Raw genomic sequence first — 15,934 nt, forward strand, 5'->3', positions numbered from 1 at the left:
AAGAGTTTTTGGCTATACGCCACGAGGAAGCGGTTTCCGACCCTACAGTGGTCACTGGTACGTTCCTCCTCGATAACTCTTATGCATGCATACTATTTGATAGTGGAGCGGAGAGAAGTTTTGTAAATCAGAAATTTGCTCGCCTACTTAAACAAAAACCACGCACACTTAAAGAACCATTCAATGTAGAAATGGCTAACAAGAAAACTGAGAGCACTAGCAGTATATACATAGGATGTACTCTAACTATAGATAGCCATACCTTCTCAATCGACCTCATGCATGTCTCAATTAAAAGTTTTAACGTCATAATCGGCATGGATTGGTTGAGTCTTCATCATGCCGACATCATGTGTTACGAGAAAGTTGTTCGCCTTAACCTTCCATCTAACAAAACTCTTATTATCTATGACGATAAACCCGACACGAGCCTTCGTATCATATCAAGTATTCAAGCTCAGAGGTACTTACGTAAGGAATATCATGCATTCCTTGCTCACGTTGTCGATACGAGCCTAGAAACGAAAGACCTAAAGAACATCCCAGTAGTGCGCGACTTTCCCGACATCTTTCCAGAAGAACTACTAGGATTACCTCCACAACGTAAAGTCGAGTTCAGAATCGATTTAGTCCCAGGAGCTACCCCAGTAGCCAAATCTCCCTACCGATTAGCACCAACTAAGATGAAGGAACTATCTGGTCAACTTAATGAATTGCTCAGCAAGGGCTTCATCAGACCTAGTTTCTCACCATGGGGAGCACCTGTCTTATTCGTTAAGAAGAAATATAGATCGCTCTGTATGTGTATCGACTAAAGAGAGCTCAACAAGATTACGATCATTACCCTCTGCCTCACATAGGCGATTTGTTCGGCCAACTGCAAGGGGCGAGTTACTTTCCAAGATTGATCTAAGATCCGGATATCATCAGTTACGAGTGCTTCTAAAATCGTTACGGACACAATGAGCTCATGGTGATGCCATTCAGATTGACCAATGCACCCGCATTATTCATGGACTTAATGAATAGAGTATGCCATCCTTACTTGGATCAGTTCGTCATCATCTTCATTGATGACATACTGATCTACTCTCGAGGTAAGGAGGATCATAGTAATCGTCTGCGACAAGTCCTAGGAACCTTACGATCGACGAAGATCTATGTGAAGTTATCTAAATGTGAATTTTGGATCCGAAGAGTCGAATTCTTAGGACACGTGGTTAGCGAAGATGGAATCTACGTGGACCCTTCCAAAATTAAATCCATTGAGAACTGGTCAGTACCGTAGACGCCTACAAAAATTCATCAATTTCTAGGCCTCGCTAGCTACTATCGCAGATTCATACAGAACTTCTCGCGAATTGATAAATCTCTTAGAACACTGACCCAGAAAAGGTGTGGCCTTTGACTGGGAAGAGAAACAAGAAAAGGCATTCCAAACGCTGAAAGAGCCTTATGCACCGCACCAATACTATCCCTCCCTGAAGGAATAGAAGACTACGTGGTATATTGAGATGCATCCAACCAAGGGCTCGGTTGTGTCCTCATGCAATGAGGTAAGGTCATCGCCTATGCCTCAAGACAGCTGAAGACACACGAAGTCAACTACACCATACATGATCTTGAGCCAGGAGCAGTTGTGTTTGCTCTGAAGATCTGGAGACACTATGTGTATGGTACGAAAAGCACTATCTTTACAGACCACAAGAGTTTACAACATATATTTGACCAGAAGGAGCTCAACATGAGACAATAATGGTGGTTTGAGCTATTTAATGACTACGAATGCGAAATTCGTTATCATCTGGGTAAAGCCAATGTAGTAGCAGATGCCCTAAGTCGGAAAGAACATTATGGTCGAAGAGTCAAATCATTGACCATGACTATCCATTCACACATGTCCACACTAATCAAACAGGCTCAATTCGAAGCCTTGAAACTCGAAAATGTGACAGGTGAATCCCTTAGAGGTATGGATAAGAACTTAGAGGTTAAGGGTGGTGGAGCCTTATATATCATGGACCGGATCTGGACACCGAAGCATGGTGGCTTCAGAGACTTGGTCATGATTGAGGTGCACAACACTAGATATTTCATCCACACAGGTTCAGATAAGATGTATCTGGATCTTAAAAAGTTATACTGGTGGCCTAATATGAAAGCAAAGATTGCTACCTTCGTGAGTAAATGCCTTCCTTGTGCCATGGTCAAGGTCGAATACCAAAAACCCTCAGGTTTACTACAACAACCAGGGATACCAGAATGGAAGTAGGACCGGATCACTATGGACTTAATAACCAAATTGCCCAAGAAAATGGGTGGAATTGATACCATTTGGATCATCGTCGATAGATTGAACAAGTCCGCACACTTCCTGCCTATCAAAGAAACTGACAAGATGGAGAAGCTTACAAGAACATACATTCGGGAGATTGTACGGCTGCATGGAGTTCCCATATCCATTATCTCCGATAGAGATAGTAGATCACTTTGAGGTTCTGGAAGTTGCTACAAAGTTCCCTTGGAGCCAGGCTAGACATGAGTACAACCTACCATTCACCGACCGACGGACAAAGTGAGAGAGTTATCCAAACCCTGGAAGATATGTTGCGAGCCTGTGTGATCGACTTTGGGAAGGCATGGGATACTCATTTATCCCTTGTTGAGTTTTCCTACAACAATGGTTATCACACGAGCATCAAGGCTGCTCCATTTGAAGCCCTCTATGGCTGTAAGTGCAGATCCCCTCTGTGCTGGGTTGAGGTAGGTGACACCCAGTTAGCTAAAGGACGAGTTCCTGACAACACTCTCACAGGTCCAAAAATCATTTAGGAAATGACAAAGAAGATCATTCAGATTCGTGAACGATTGAAAGCCTCTAGAGACCGACAGAAAAGCTATGCAACAAACGAAGGAAACCTTTGGAATTCTAGGTGGGAGACCGCATTCTTTAAAAGTCTCACCCTGGAAGGTCTTGATACGCTTTAGAAAGCGTAGGAAGCTCAATCCAAGATTCATAGGGCCTTTCGAGATTCTTGCTAGAATCGGCCCTATAGCTTCAAAACTCAACCTACCCCGCGAACTTAGTAACATACATTCTACTTTCCACGTCTCGAACTTGAAAAAGTGCCTATCCGACGAGACTCTTGTAATCCCACTTGACGAGATCGAGATCAATGGGAGCCTCAACTTCGTGGAAAAACCAGTAGAAATCATGGACCGAGAGGTCAAGAAAATAAAGCAAAGTCGTATCCTGATAGTGAATGTTCGCTGGAACGCCAAGAAAGTGTTGGAATAGTGTCTAAGGCTGCAACTATATTAGGTAAGTATTTGACCCGGTTGTGCATGGTTCTTTTGGGTTGCCTTCACCATAGCAACTTGATAGGATGATTTACAATGAGAGAAGAAATATTATTGGTATATTATGAGAATAATATAAGGAATAATAATATTGTTATTTGATTAATATAAGTCATAAATTAATTGGGAATTAATTTGGTGACTTAAAGAGATCAATTGAATAAAGGGGTATAAACTGTAAATTGTATGATAGTTGTACTTTGGGCTATTATCCCTTATGGATAAGGGGTGGACGGTTTTGGGACTTAGGATAAGTCTAGAATTCGTCTAAGGCTTATCATTAGGGTATTGGATAGGTTAGGACTTAAGTTATCCAATTAGGGTTTAAGGATGAAACCCTAGGAGCCTCATTAGTATAAATAGACCCTTGGGGTCAAGGAAATCGGCACTCATGCTTGAGAAGAAACCCTGGCCGATTTCATCCCCTCTACTCTTTCTCTATAATCATCCTCTTGCTAGTTGGTGTTTGTAAGCCATTAGAGGAGTGACATTTGTGACTCTAAAGCTCCAAGGACAAGAAGATTCAAGCAAGTGATTGAAGGTAATCTTCTAAACCTGATTTCTTATTGTTATTATGCTAGAATTATCATTAGAAGTCTTGGATTCAACGTATGTTCAATTAGAGAAACCTAGATCCAAGCATTAGGGTTTGTATGTGCACATAGGAATGTTCTTATAGCCAAAACCCATCAGTGGTATCAGAGCCAGGTTGGTTTCTATTGAATTGATGCATTAGTTGCTTGTTTGTGATGAGAATTATTATCGAGAATTTAGAAAAGAAAAGATAGATTTGAACGATTTAAGATGAAGAACACATAGAGTAAATATTAATCAGATCTCATATTGATTAAGACTGATTACAAAGTTAAGCAGAAGTGAGTTCTAGCATCGTACTTCAACTTCTAGCCTAAGTCCCTATTTATAGGGAACGAAGAAAAAATATACTAAGTCTATACATTTTCACTTCGCACAAATGATGACTTAGTAAAATAACATAAAATGCGAAACTATACAAAACACTCTATTCGACTTTTACAATATACATCAACAATTTGTTAATTGCTAAATTCGATTTTTGTCCATCTGCTTGATGAACTCAGCGATTTCCATAGTGGACTCGACGAGTAGGCCTCAACTCGGTGAGTCCATTATGGTACTCGGCGAGTTCGAGCGTGAGGAAGAGCTAATTTCGGGATTTACTGTTGTTTATCTTATGGAAACTTGCCTTTATCTTAATGGGTCAATATAAATCCGATTTATATATATATATATATATATATATATATATATATATATATATATATATATATATATATATATATATATGAGTATATCCTTGATCTAATTAAAGATAATTACCAATTAATAGAATAATAATTTCCTTATATGAGAATTGATTAATTATTTTAATTAAATTGGTAAATTGTTTTGCAAGAAACATCAAATATGGATAATTATGAAATTAAATGGTTAATTTAAATTATTTGCTATTTGATCCCTTGTGTTTTAGAAAGTTTAAAACTAATCCTCAAGTTTTGAAATTAAGTTTTGTGATTAAAAGTTTAATTTGGACAATTTAAATTTCAAACCCTAGAATTTTACTAGTTTAAAATTCAACCCTATACTTTATATGATTACAAGCTTATATATATATATATATATATATATATATATATATATATATATATATATATATATATATATATATATATATATAATTAAAATGCTAGTGTTACCGTTAGTAGGCCTCATTCACGAAGTGGGTCTATAAGGTGGGTATAAGGTTGCTGCCTATAAAATGGCGCTTAATGGTTGTACACTCACACCCACTGCTTGCTTGATCAGTGGAGGGTCGTTAGCTGAACGGGTGGGATAGGGCAACTCTCTCTCCTCGTTAAAAGTATAATATTAAATAAAAAGTAACTACATGTTTTTAAAATTCCCAATCCTAGTTACTTTAGGAAAAGTGAATTGATGCAATCCCATGAAATTACACTTTGCACCCTTACTAAGAAGTTAGTGGAGCATGTGTGGTTTACCGGCACACTAATTGGTTCTAAGCAAAGGTGGCAAAGGGTGATTCATTGTTTATCATAGTTCGATGGAGCGTGTGTGGTTTACTAGCACATCGAATAGGTGATTGTTACAATGAAGGCACCGCGTAGATTTGCATGGTTATTCACACCCACTCTGTGATCCTCGGTATCCCAGTCACAAACGAGAGGGGCATATCGAGATTTAAACATGCCATTGAAAAGTTCAATGAATCTCATCGAAATCTAGGAATTCTCATACATCTAGAACTTAAGGTTATATTTTTTTTTGGTGGAGAATTAGTGAATCGTCATTCACTTACCTTCAAATTGTTTGCATGTTGGATTACGACATCCCTTTTCTAATATGTAAATAGTGTTGTTGGATCCTAACCCTAATTTCTTTTATTGGGTGATAATTAGGGATTCAAATTCTAATCAATCTTTGTCCTTTCTAATTGTAGATGTCGAATGTGAACAATGCTACTGCTAGCTCGTTCACATTGATGAGCCTTTGCCAAAAGGTAACTTTCAATGGAACGAACTTTAGCGAATGGATAAGATACATTCGCACGATTGCGCGCTACGAGGACAAGTAGTATGTCCTTGACGAAAAGCTCGAGAAAATTAATCCAAAAATCGCTACTCCGGCTGAAATCACTGCTTTTGAAACTCATGAGCGTGATGCAACGAAGGTTCATTGCATCATGGGGAACAGAAGATTGTTGCTTGTGACCAAGATTGGAGTGTATTCTCTAGTGCTTAGGAATGGTTTATGTTTAGATTTGAACAATTGTTGCTATTCGCCAGACATGGCAAGAAACATCATTTCATTTCATGGTTTGTTTAGACAAAGATTTAGATTTTCTTTTAATAATGAGAATGGTTCTATTTTTGCTTATCTAAATGGTGTCTTATATTTTGAAGCAATGCCATGTAATTGAATTTATGAAACTGTTATGATTGTAGATAACCTAGGAAATGATGTTTTATGCATGGATTCTTTCAATAGTATGGATAGAGCATCCTTGTGGCATTATTGTCTTGGACATGTCAACAAGAAGCGCATAGCCCAACTCCAAAAGGATGGACTATTGGAATCATTCGACCTTAGGGAAGATGACACATGCGAATCTTGTTTACTTGGAAAGATGACCAAGTCACCCTTCAGTAGCACATGTGAAAGGGGTGAGGGTTTATTGGACCTAATACATATCGATGTATGTGGACCCTTTAGATCCACCACAAAGGATGGGAACCGCTTCTATGTGACTTTTACCGATGACTATAGTAGATATGGGTATATCTATTTAATCAAGCAAAAGTCAGAAATGTTTGAAAAGTTCAAAGAGTTCAAGAATGAAGTGGAGAATCAATTGGGCATGAAAATCAAGATGCTTCGATCCGATCGAGGAGGAGAGTACCTAAGTCTTGAATTCCATGACTATCTAAAAGAGTGTGGAATAGTTTCATAATTGATGCCACCTAGGACACTTCAATTGAATTATGTGGCAGAAAGACGTAATCGAACCTTGTTAGACATGGTCCGCTCTATGATGAGTCATGCTTCACTATCTATCTCATTCTGGGGGTACGCCTTGGAGACTGCCACCCATATCCTTAACCGAGTCCCTACTAAGAAGGTTGCCAAAACACCTCACGAGATGTGGACAGGGAAAGCTCCCTCGTTAGCACATATCAATGTTTGGGGTTGCGAGGCTTTCATAAGATGAGATACTCACAACAAGCTCGAACCTCGTAGTGAGTGATGTATTTTCATCGGCTACCCGCAAAAATCCTTTGGATATCTTTTCTATAGACTGAAGGACAATGTAGTCTTCGTTGCGAGGAGAGGAGTGTTCCGAGAACGAGAACTCATAAGCCAAGGAGATAGCGGGAGGCAAATCGAACTTGAAGAGATTCAAGAATCGATATTTGAAGGAACCTCTACCGCTGGCACTCAACCCGAGGAGGAAACTCCGGTTGAACCGATTGACCATTCCTTACCTCTTAGACGTTCCGAAAGAGTTAGAGTTCAACCCCAGTTTTATGGTTTTCATATTACTACCGAAGGGGACATGTATATTAGTGATGGTATGCTAATAAATCCATATGAACCTAATAGTTTTAAGGAAGCCATGGCAGGCTCATAGTTTGCAAAATGGAAAGAGGAAATGGACAGCGAGATCCAGTCCATGTATGACAACCAAGTTTGGAATTTGGTTGATAATGTGCCCGGACGTAAGACCGTTGGGTGAAAATGGATCTTCAAGAAGAAGACTAACATGGATTGAAATGTACACACATATTAGGCGCGATTGGTTGCGAAAGGCTTTACTCGAACTCCCGGAGTTGACTATGATGAGACCTTCTCGCCAGTTGCGAAAATAAAGTCTATTAGAGTAATGCTAGCTATTGCTGCATTTCATGATTATGAAATTTGGCAAATGGATGTCAAGACCACCTTCCTTAATGAGAAGTTGGCTGAGGATGTTTACATGGCTCGGCCAGAGTGTTTTGTTGATCCGAAGCATCGAAATAGAGTGTGTAAGCTTGAGAAGTCCATTTATGGACTTAAGCAAGCGTCTCGCAGATGGAATATTTTCTTCGATGAGAAAGTGAAAGAGTTTGGATTTGTACAAAGTGAAGATGAATCATGTGTATATGTCAAATCCAGTGGGAGTATAGTCAGCTTTGTTGTTTTGTATGTCGATGACATACTGCTCATGGGAAACCACATCCCAACTCTGCAGGAGGTTAAGTCCTAGATCGGGAAGTGCTTCGCTATGAAAGACCTCGGAGAAGCTTCCTATATCTTGGGAATAAGGATAGTAAGAGAAAGAAGTAAGAGACTGATAGGACTTACTCAGAACACTTACTTAGATAAAGTACTAAAACGTTTTAGTATGGAAAATTCGAAGAAGGGAGAATTACCGATACAAAGTAATGCCAAGTTGAGTAAGACTCAAAGTCCGAGTACGAAAGCCGAGATAGCAGAGATGAGCCGAGTACCTTACGCTTCCGTAGTTGGCTCAATCATGTATGCTATGACTTGTACTCGCCCTGATGTAACCTTTGCTTTGAGCATGGTTAGTAGATATCAAGGGAACCCTGGCAGAGCCCATTGGATTGCGGTCAAGAATATCCTTAAGTACCTTCGGAGGACCAAGGAATGGTTTTTAGTCCTCGTAGGGAGTGATGACTTGAAGGTGCAAGGGTATAGTGATGCCAACTTTCAAACTGACAGGGACAACTACCGTTCGCAGTCGGGCTGGGTCTTTACCCTTAACGGAGGAGCACTAACTTGGAAAAGTTCCAAGCAGGAAACCGTAGGTGATTCAACGTGCGAATCAGAGTACATTGCAACAAGTGAAGTGTCGAAGGAGGCAATATGGTTGAAGAACTTCATTGGTGATCTTGGAGTTGTGTCTACCATCAAAGAGCCTATGGAGATTTTCTGTGATAATGAAGGAGCGGTAGCCTTGACCAAGGAACTGATGGATCATGGTAGATCTCGTCATATCGACAGAAAATATCATTTCATTAGACATCGAGTAGAAGAAGGACACCTCGTGGTGAGGAGGATATCATCAGAAGATAACCCAGCAGATGCGCTTACGAAAGGACTGAGTAGGGTTAAGCATTTGCAGCATGCTAGGAGTATTGGGCTGAGAGATGATATTAGATTAGATTACATGATTTTAGAAACTTGTAATAGATAAAAGTAATTTAACATTTGATGATTAAATAAAGGAGTATTATTTATAAGTAAAGCTACTGTCTTATGTTAAATGTTTAGCTATTGTTTCACTTTGCATGTTTTGACTTCCCGAATAATTGAATTTACTTAGAATAATCGAATTATTCAAACATTCCACAATCGTTCATATTTCGGAAGTAGGTATGAATGAAGATTGTTATGAATTGGTATGTAGATTGTCTAAATGGTATTAGACATAGAAAAAGTTTGCTGCAACATTCATGAGTGCTTATGAACTAGTTTGAGCATTGGAACAAACCCGCGCTTGCTGGAATCACCCTATGGAATTTGATGAAAAAGGATGATCGCAAGACGATAATATCATATGGTCTTAAAACCTAGATATATGGTTTGTTATTTGTTAATTGGTTGAACATTGATAATGCGAAACCGCATCAGTAAATTGATGTTATGAAACACATTGTTGTGTATAATTGCTTATTGAATAAGTAAATGCATATAAGTCGAAGTTTATCTGTTACTTTTATCTTAAGAAGGTAAAAGCGATATCTCGGCCGCTCGATGATTTGATTTGACTTATGTGTCAGGCCTGGTCAGAACTGAATTGATGTGTTCGATTAAGTTCTATGTCAAATAAATATGAGATCGAGAAACCAACTGCTAGACAATTGGTTCCATATAAATGTCTGCATGATATCTAAACAGAGGACTGTACGACCCTTTATCTAAAGGACAAGATTGATAAGATCAGAGTTTGACAGCATCTTTGAGAGCTACGATTGCTAATCGGGTTATACTTGTATATATAGTTACTAGACTTATCCAAGTGGGAGACTGTTGGAATAGTGTCTAAGGCTGCAACTGTATTAGGTAAGTATTTGACCCGGTTGTGCATGGTTCTTTTGGGTTTCCTTCACCATAGCAACTTGATAGGATGATTTACAATGAGAGAAGAAATATTATTGGTATATTATGAGAATAATATAAGGAATAATAATATTGTTATTTGATTAATATAAGTCATAAATTAATTAGGAATTAATTTGGTGACTTAAAGAGATCAATTGAATAAAGGGGTATAAACTGTGAATTGTATGATACTTGTACTTTGGGCTATTATCCCTTATAGATAAGGGGTGGACGGTTTTGGGACTTAGGATAAGTCTAGAATTCGTCTAAGGCTTATCATTAGGGTATTGGATAGGTTAGGACTTAAGTTATCCAATTAGGGTTTAAGGATGAAACCCTAGGAGCCTCATTAGTATAAATAGACCCTTGCGGTCAAGGAAATCAACACTCATGCTTGAGAAGAAACCCTGGCCGATTTCATCCCCTCTACTCTCTCTCTATAATCATCCTCTTTCTAGTTGGTGTTTGTAATCCATTAGAGGAGTGACATTTATGACTCTAAAGCTCCAAGGACAAGAAGATTCAAGCAAGTGATTCTAGGTAATCTTCTAAACCTGATTTCTTATTGTTATTATGCTAGAATTATCATTAGAAGTCTTGGATTCAATGTATGTTCAATTAGAGAAACCTAGATCCAAGCATTAGGGTTTGTATGTGAACATAGGAATGTTCTTATGGCCAAAACCCATTAGCAAGGACCTGAATTCATTTGGGAGTGTGAGGATCAAATGAAACTGAAATATTCTCATCTTTTCACTTAGTTATTTGTAACTATTTATTGCCTGAACTCTAATTTCGGGATGAAATTCTCTTTGATGGGGGGATGATGTAACAACCCAAAATTTCTATCTTGTAAAAACCCCACATTTCAATCAAAGTTAAACTTGCTTCTGCTAACTTTTAGCACTTTTGGAGTCCGTTTGAGCATTCTGAGCTTAAATACATCAAAGGAATAAGTGAAAGGGAGTGTCAGTTGAACTTGTAAACTATCAAGCAATCCTTAAGCCCTCAAGAGAGGAGTTTAAGACCAAGACCATTGACTTTACATCCGTAAACTCAAGGTGGCCGTAAACCCCTTGGTATATATATGATCCTTAGTGATTTTTAATCACTTTTTAGCTTTCAAGCCCAAGAATTGAAAGACCCCAACTTTCGTATTTTTGAAAGACCCAAACTTTCATACTTCACAATATCATTACTCCAAAACATGCTATTTGCATATTCATAAAAGCAGTATTTTACATTGATAAAGGGAATTACAAACTATTGGATACAAACCTTCTATTACAAAGTGTTATATATATATATATATATATATATATATATATATATATATATATATATATATTACATAACTACCCAGGATATTGTAATTTATACAAACATAAACTGCAATACAAAAGTACTATTACAAACTATACTACATCTTTCAATAGTATGTAAACATACTAGTTACTTATCACCCGTAATTGTTAAACATTGATAGGGTAAGCGGTGACACTTAGTGAGTTCAAAAAATAGATACAATATAATGGTATGCCATATATATATATATATATATATATATATATATATATATATATATATATATATATATATATATATATATATATATATATATATATATACTTCAATGTGGAAAAAGCAAAGAGGAACAAAAAGATGTATGTGAGATCATGTGACAAGCGTTCATATCAATCAAAGACTTTATTCAAAGATATACTTTCAATTCTTGATATACACCAATAAAGCTTTGGCCCAAATGGCATAGAAGACATGCAATTTCTAATTAACATCATGTTAGATTTCAGGCTTATAGTCCTATCTAACCATTTGCCAATGCCATAGAATCGAAGTCATTCTCTTACGGAGACATGCTCTACATGGCCAGAGGCTACGTACCAGTACCAATGTGAATCTAAGTCCTTTCACTAATCACATGGTCAAAGGTATTACAATTGCTATAAACATAGCGAATAACACGAGAAAATAACTCAGAATAATAACACTGAAAAGCACATAGCACATATAACACATAACATACAATTTTTCCGATATATTGAACTCACCTTAAGTTAACTGGGGGTTAAAATAGTAATTTGGACAGCACTTCGACTTTAAATATGTCTTTCTATGTTGAAAACCGGGAGCTTAATTGAAAATCGGGCTCTGCGAAGGTAGGGCTTCAAAACCGAAAATATAAAATTTTTGGGCTTCTCGGGGGTCTCGGGACGTGTTTTGATTGCTAAAATTGATACCGGGGCTTCGGGGAAAGTCAAAATGAAGAAAATATGGAAAGAGGGGCTAAAAGTGGCAATTTTTAAATTCTAGTCAGGAGGGTTCGCACCCCCCTTTATATAGGGCCGACGTTCGCAGTCGGCTGGGAAGGAAGCAAGCAGCGAAGCAGCTCGGTGGCATCAGCAGCGAGGGGCAAGTGGCGCGAAGGCGACGCTCGGATGTGAGGGTGGGAACAGCTAGCGCGCATGCGAGGCTCGGTCAGTGTGGTCCGGACGCGAAGCTGGTAGGCGAGATGTGTCTCGCTCCTGCTGGACCTCGGCCTCGGCAAATCGGAAAGGAACATGCGCTTGCTTCGGATTTGGCCACGTCTCCGGTGACGCACATGCTTCGTGCGAGGTGACGTGGCCGGTACTATTCATGCGAGATTTCTCGGTTTTTGGGCACCGAACTTCTAAAATCCATAACTTTCGCATACGAGCTTCGTTTTTGACGTTCTTTATATGCAAGCGTAGCTAAAATTACGCTCTACAACTTTCTTTTAGACTTTGTCGGATAATTGTGAATTTATTTTTAATATTATTATTTTTAACAGACCTGGATAGGAAAATCCGTTAAAAATTCATAACTTCTTCATCCAGCATCCGTTTTCGTCAGACTTTTTACCGTTGTACTAAAAATGACGAGACCTTCGATTCTCGTTTAGGATGTATCGATAAAATATCGCTCGATTTAAAATTTGAGTTTTTAGCTGTCTACTACTAAGTTGAAACTTCGAAAAATCATAACTTCCTCATAAGAAGTCAGATTTTTGCGTTTTTTTTTATCAAATTTCTCGGTTTAACAAATACTATGACTTTCATTTAGATTACTAATACTAAAAATTAGTTTATCAAAAAATCACTTTTTACGTCATTCGGCGCCGTGCTGGTTTTGTTGCGGATCTTCAGTTTGTCATAACTTCTTCGTTATAACTCGGATTTTGACGGGGTTTTCGCCTACAAGTTTCTAACGAGATTCTATACAACATCAAATAATAAAATTTTACTTATTTAAAATTTTATATTTTCGCTAAATGTCACTATTTGGTTTTTAATTGGAATCTCATAAGACTTCCAATATTTTCTAAGTGATTCTAAACATAGTTTTACTTCATTTCTAGTAAAAACCATCTGTTAGAACTCAACACTAAATTTTACATAATATTTCACAATTTTATTCATTACAAAACACGATTTCAAAACGTGTATGTTACAAATACCTCCTCCTTTTGAGGATTTCGTCCCTGAAATTACATCGAAAATAAATGGGGATATTTTGCTTTTATCTCATTCTTATTCTCCCAAGTATAGTTTGGGCCACGATGGTGTTTCCACTTGACAAGCACCAATTCTACTTATTTATTGCGTAGCTTAGTTGTTCTTTTATTCACAATTTCTTCAGGCTCTTCAACATATCTTAACTTATTATCCAATTTCACTTCGGATAATGGAACTGTATCATCGTAGATGCTCAAGCATTTGTGCAGATACCTTACATGAAACACATCATGAATACCTGCCAAATATTCAGGCAATTCTAAGCGGTATGCTTGCTTTCCAATTCTTTGGATGATTTTGAAAGGACCAACAAATCTAGGACTCAACTTTCCTTTCTTCCCATATCGCACAAGGCCTTTCCATGGGGATACCTTCAACATCACGAAATCACCCACTTGGAATTCTATAGGTCTTCTTCTCTTTTCTGTATATGACTTCTGTCGATCATGGTCCGCTTTTATTCTTTCTCGTACGATTTGAATCTTTTCGGTGGTGTCTTGAATCATTTCAGGGCCTCTAAGGATCTTCTGTCCTACATCACGCCAACATAACGGCGTACGGCATTTGCGACCATATACTGCTTCATATGGTGGCATTTTGATTGAAGTGTGGTAACTGTTATTATACGAAGATTCGACAAGTGGTTGGTATTTATCCCAGCTACCACCGAACTCCAAAACACATGCATGAAGCATATCTTCTACTGTTTGGATTGTTCTCTCCGTCTGACCATCTGTCTGGGGATAATAAGCGGTGTTGAGAGAAACTCGAGATCCCAATTCGCGTTGCATACTCGCTCAAAAGTGAGAAGTGAAGCGAGTATCGTGATCGGAAATGATCTTTAGTGGCACACCATGTCTTGCAACAATTTTATCCAAGTATACTTGTGCGTATTTCTCCATTGGATCCGATTCATGGATGGTGAGAAAATGTGCACTCTTAGTCACGCGGTCGACGATTACCCAAATGCTATCATGCTGTCTAGCAATCTTTGGCAGTTTGGTAATAAAATCCATGGACAACTCTTCCCACTTCCATACAGGAACACTAAGACTTTCCGGGGTTCCATAAGGTTTTTGGTGCTCTGTCTTGACTTGTAAGCATACTAAGCATTCCTATACATATCTTCCAATATCTCTCTTTAATCCAGGCCACCAATAATCAGCTCTTACATCATAGTACATTTTACTTGTATCAGGATGTATTGATAGCTTAGACTTATGAGATTCATTTAAAATCTTCTGTCTTAATCCACCAATCTTTGGAATCCATAGCCGATTCTTAAATACTTTTAATCATTGTGGATCATCAAGTAAAACATCGGCATAATGTACCATTCCTTCCTTCTTCACATTTTCTGGCTTTAAGGCTTCAACTTGCCACTTCTCTAGTTCATCAAGAATGGTGAACTTCACCGTAGTGTGAGTAATAGTATAACACATACTATTATGATAAACTTTCCTGCTAAGTGCATCTGCAACCATATTAGCCTTTCCAGGATGGTACAGGATTTTGCAATCATAGTCTTTGATCAGCTCCATGGCTCGTTGTTGTCTCATATTTAGAGTTTGGTGACTGGATATATACTTGAGACTCTTGTGGTCGGTAAATAATTGGCATTTCGTACCAAAAAGGTAATGTCTCCAAAGTTTTAGGGCAAATACTATCGCAGCGAGTTCAAGATCATGGGTGGGATAATTCTTTTCATAATCTTTCAGTTGTCTTGAGGCATAGGTTATCACTTTACCACGCTGCATCAACACACAACCGAGTCCCAATCTTGAAGCATCGCTATATACGAAGAAATCATCATCACCTTCTAGGAGTGATAAGATAGGAGCATGAGTCAAAAGATATTTTAGAGTTGAGAAAGCTTTTTCTTGAGCTTCACCCCATTCGAACTTCACTTCCTTCCGTGTAAGACTTGTGAGAGATACGGCTATACGAGAAAAGTCTTTAATGAATCTCCGGTAATATCCCGCGAGACCTAAGAAACTTCGAATTTCGGAAGCATTACGGGGCACTTCCCAATTTTGAATTGCTTCGATTTTGATGGGATCTACAGATACACCGTTACTAGAAATAATATGGCCGAGAAATTGAACTTGACGAAGCCAAAATTCACATTTCGAGAATTTAGCATTAAGTTTCTCCTTTAGAAGAAGTTCTAAGATTTCACGAATATGAACGACATGATCGGCTTCAGACTTGGAATTGATTAGAATATCATCAAAGAATATGATGACAGACTTATCGAGCATTGGGTGGCACACTCGATTCATCATATCCATGAATACGGCAGGAGCATTTGTCAAACCGAATGGCATGACAATGAATTCAAAATGCCCATAACGAGT

Source organism: Lactuca saligna, chromosome 6 (assembly GCF_052625555.1).
Source record: "Lactuca saligna cultivar CGN05327 chromosome 6, ASM5262555v1, whole genome shotgun sequence".
Taxonomy (NCBI): Eukaryota; Viridiplantae; Streptophyta; class Magnoliopsida; order Asterales; family Asteraceae; genus Lactuca; species Lactuca saligna.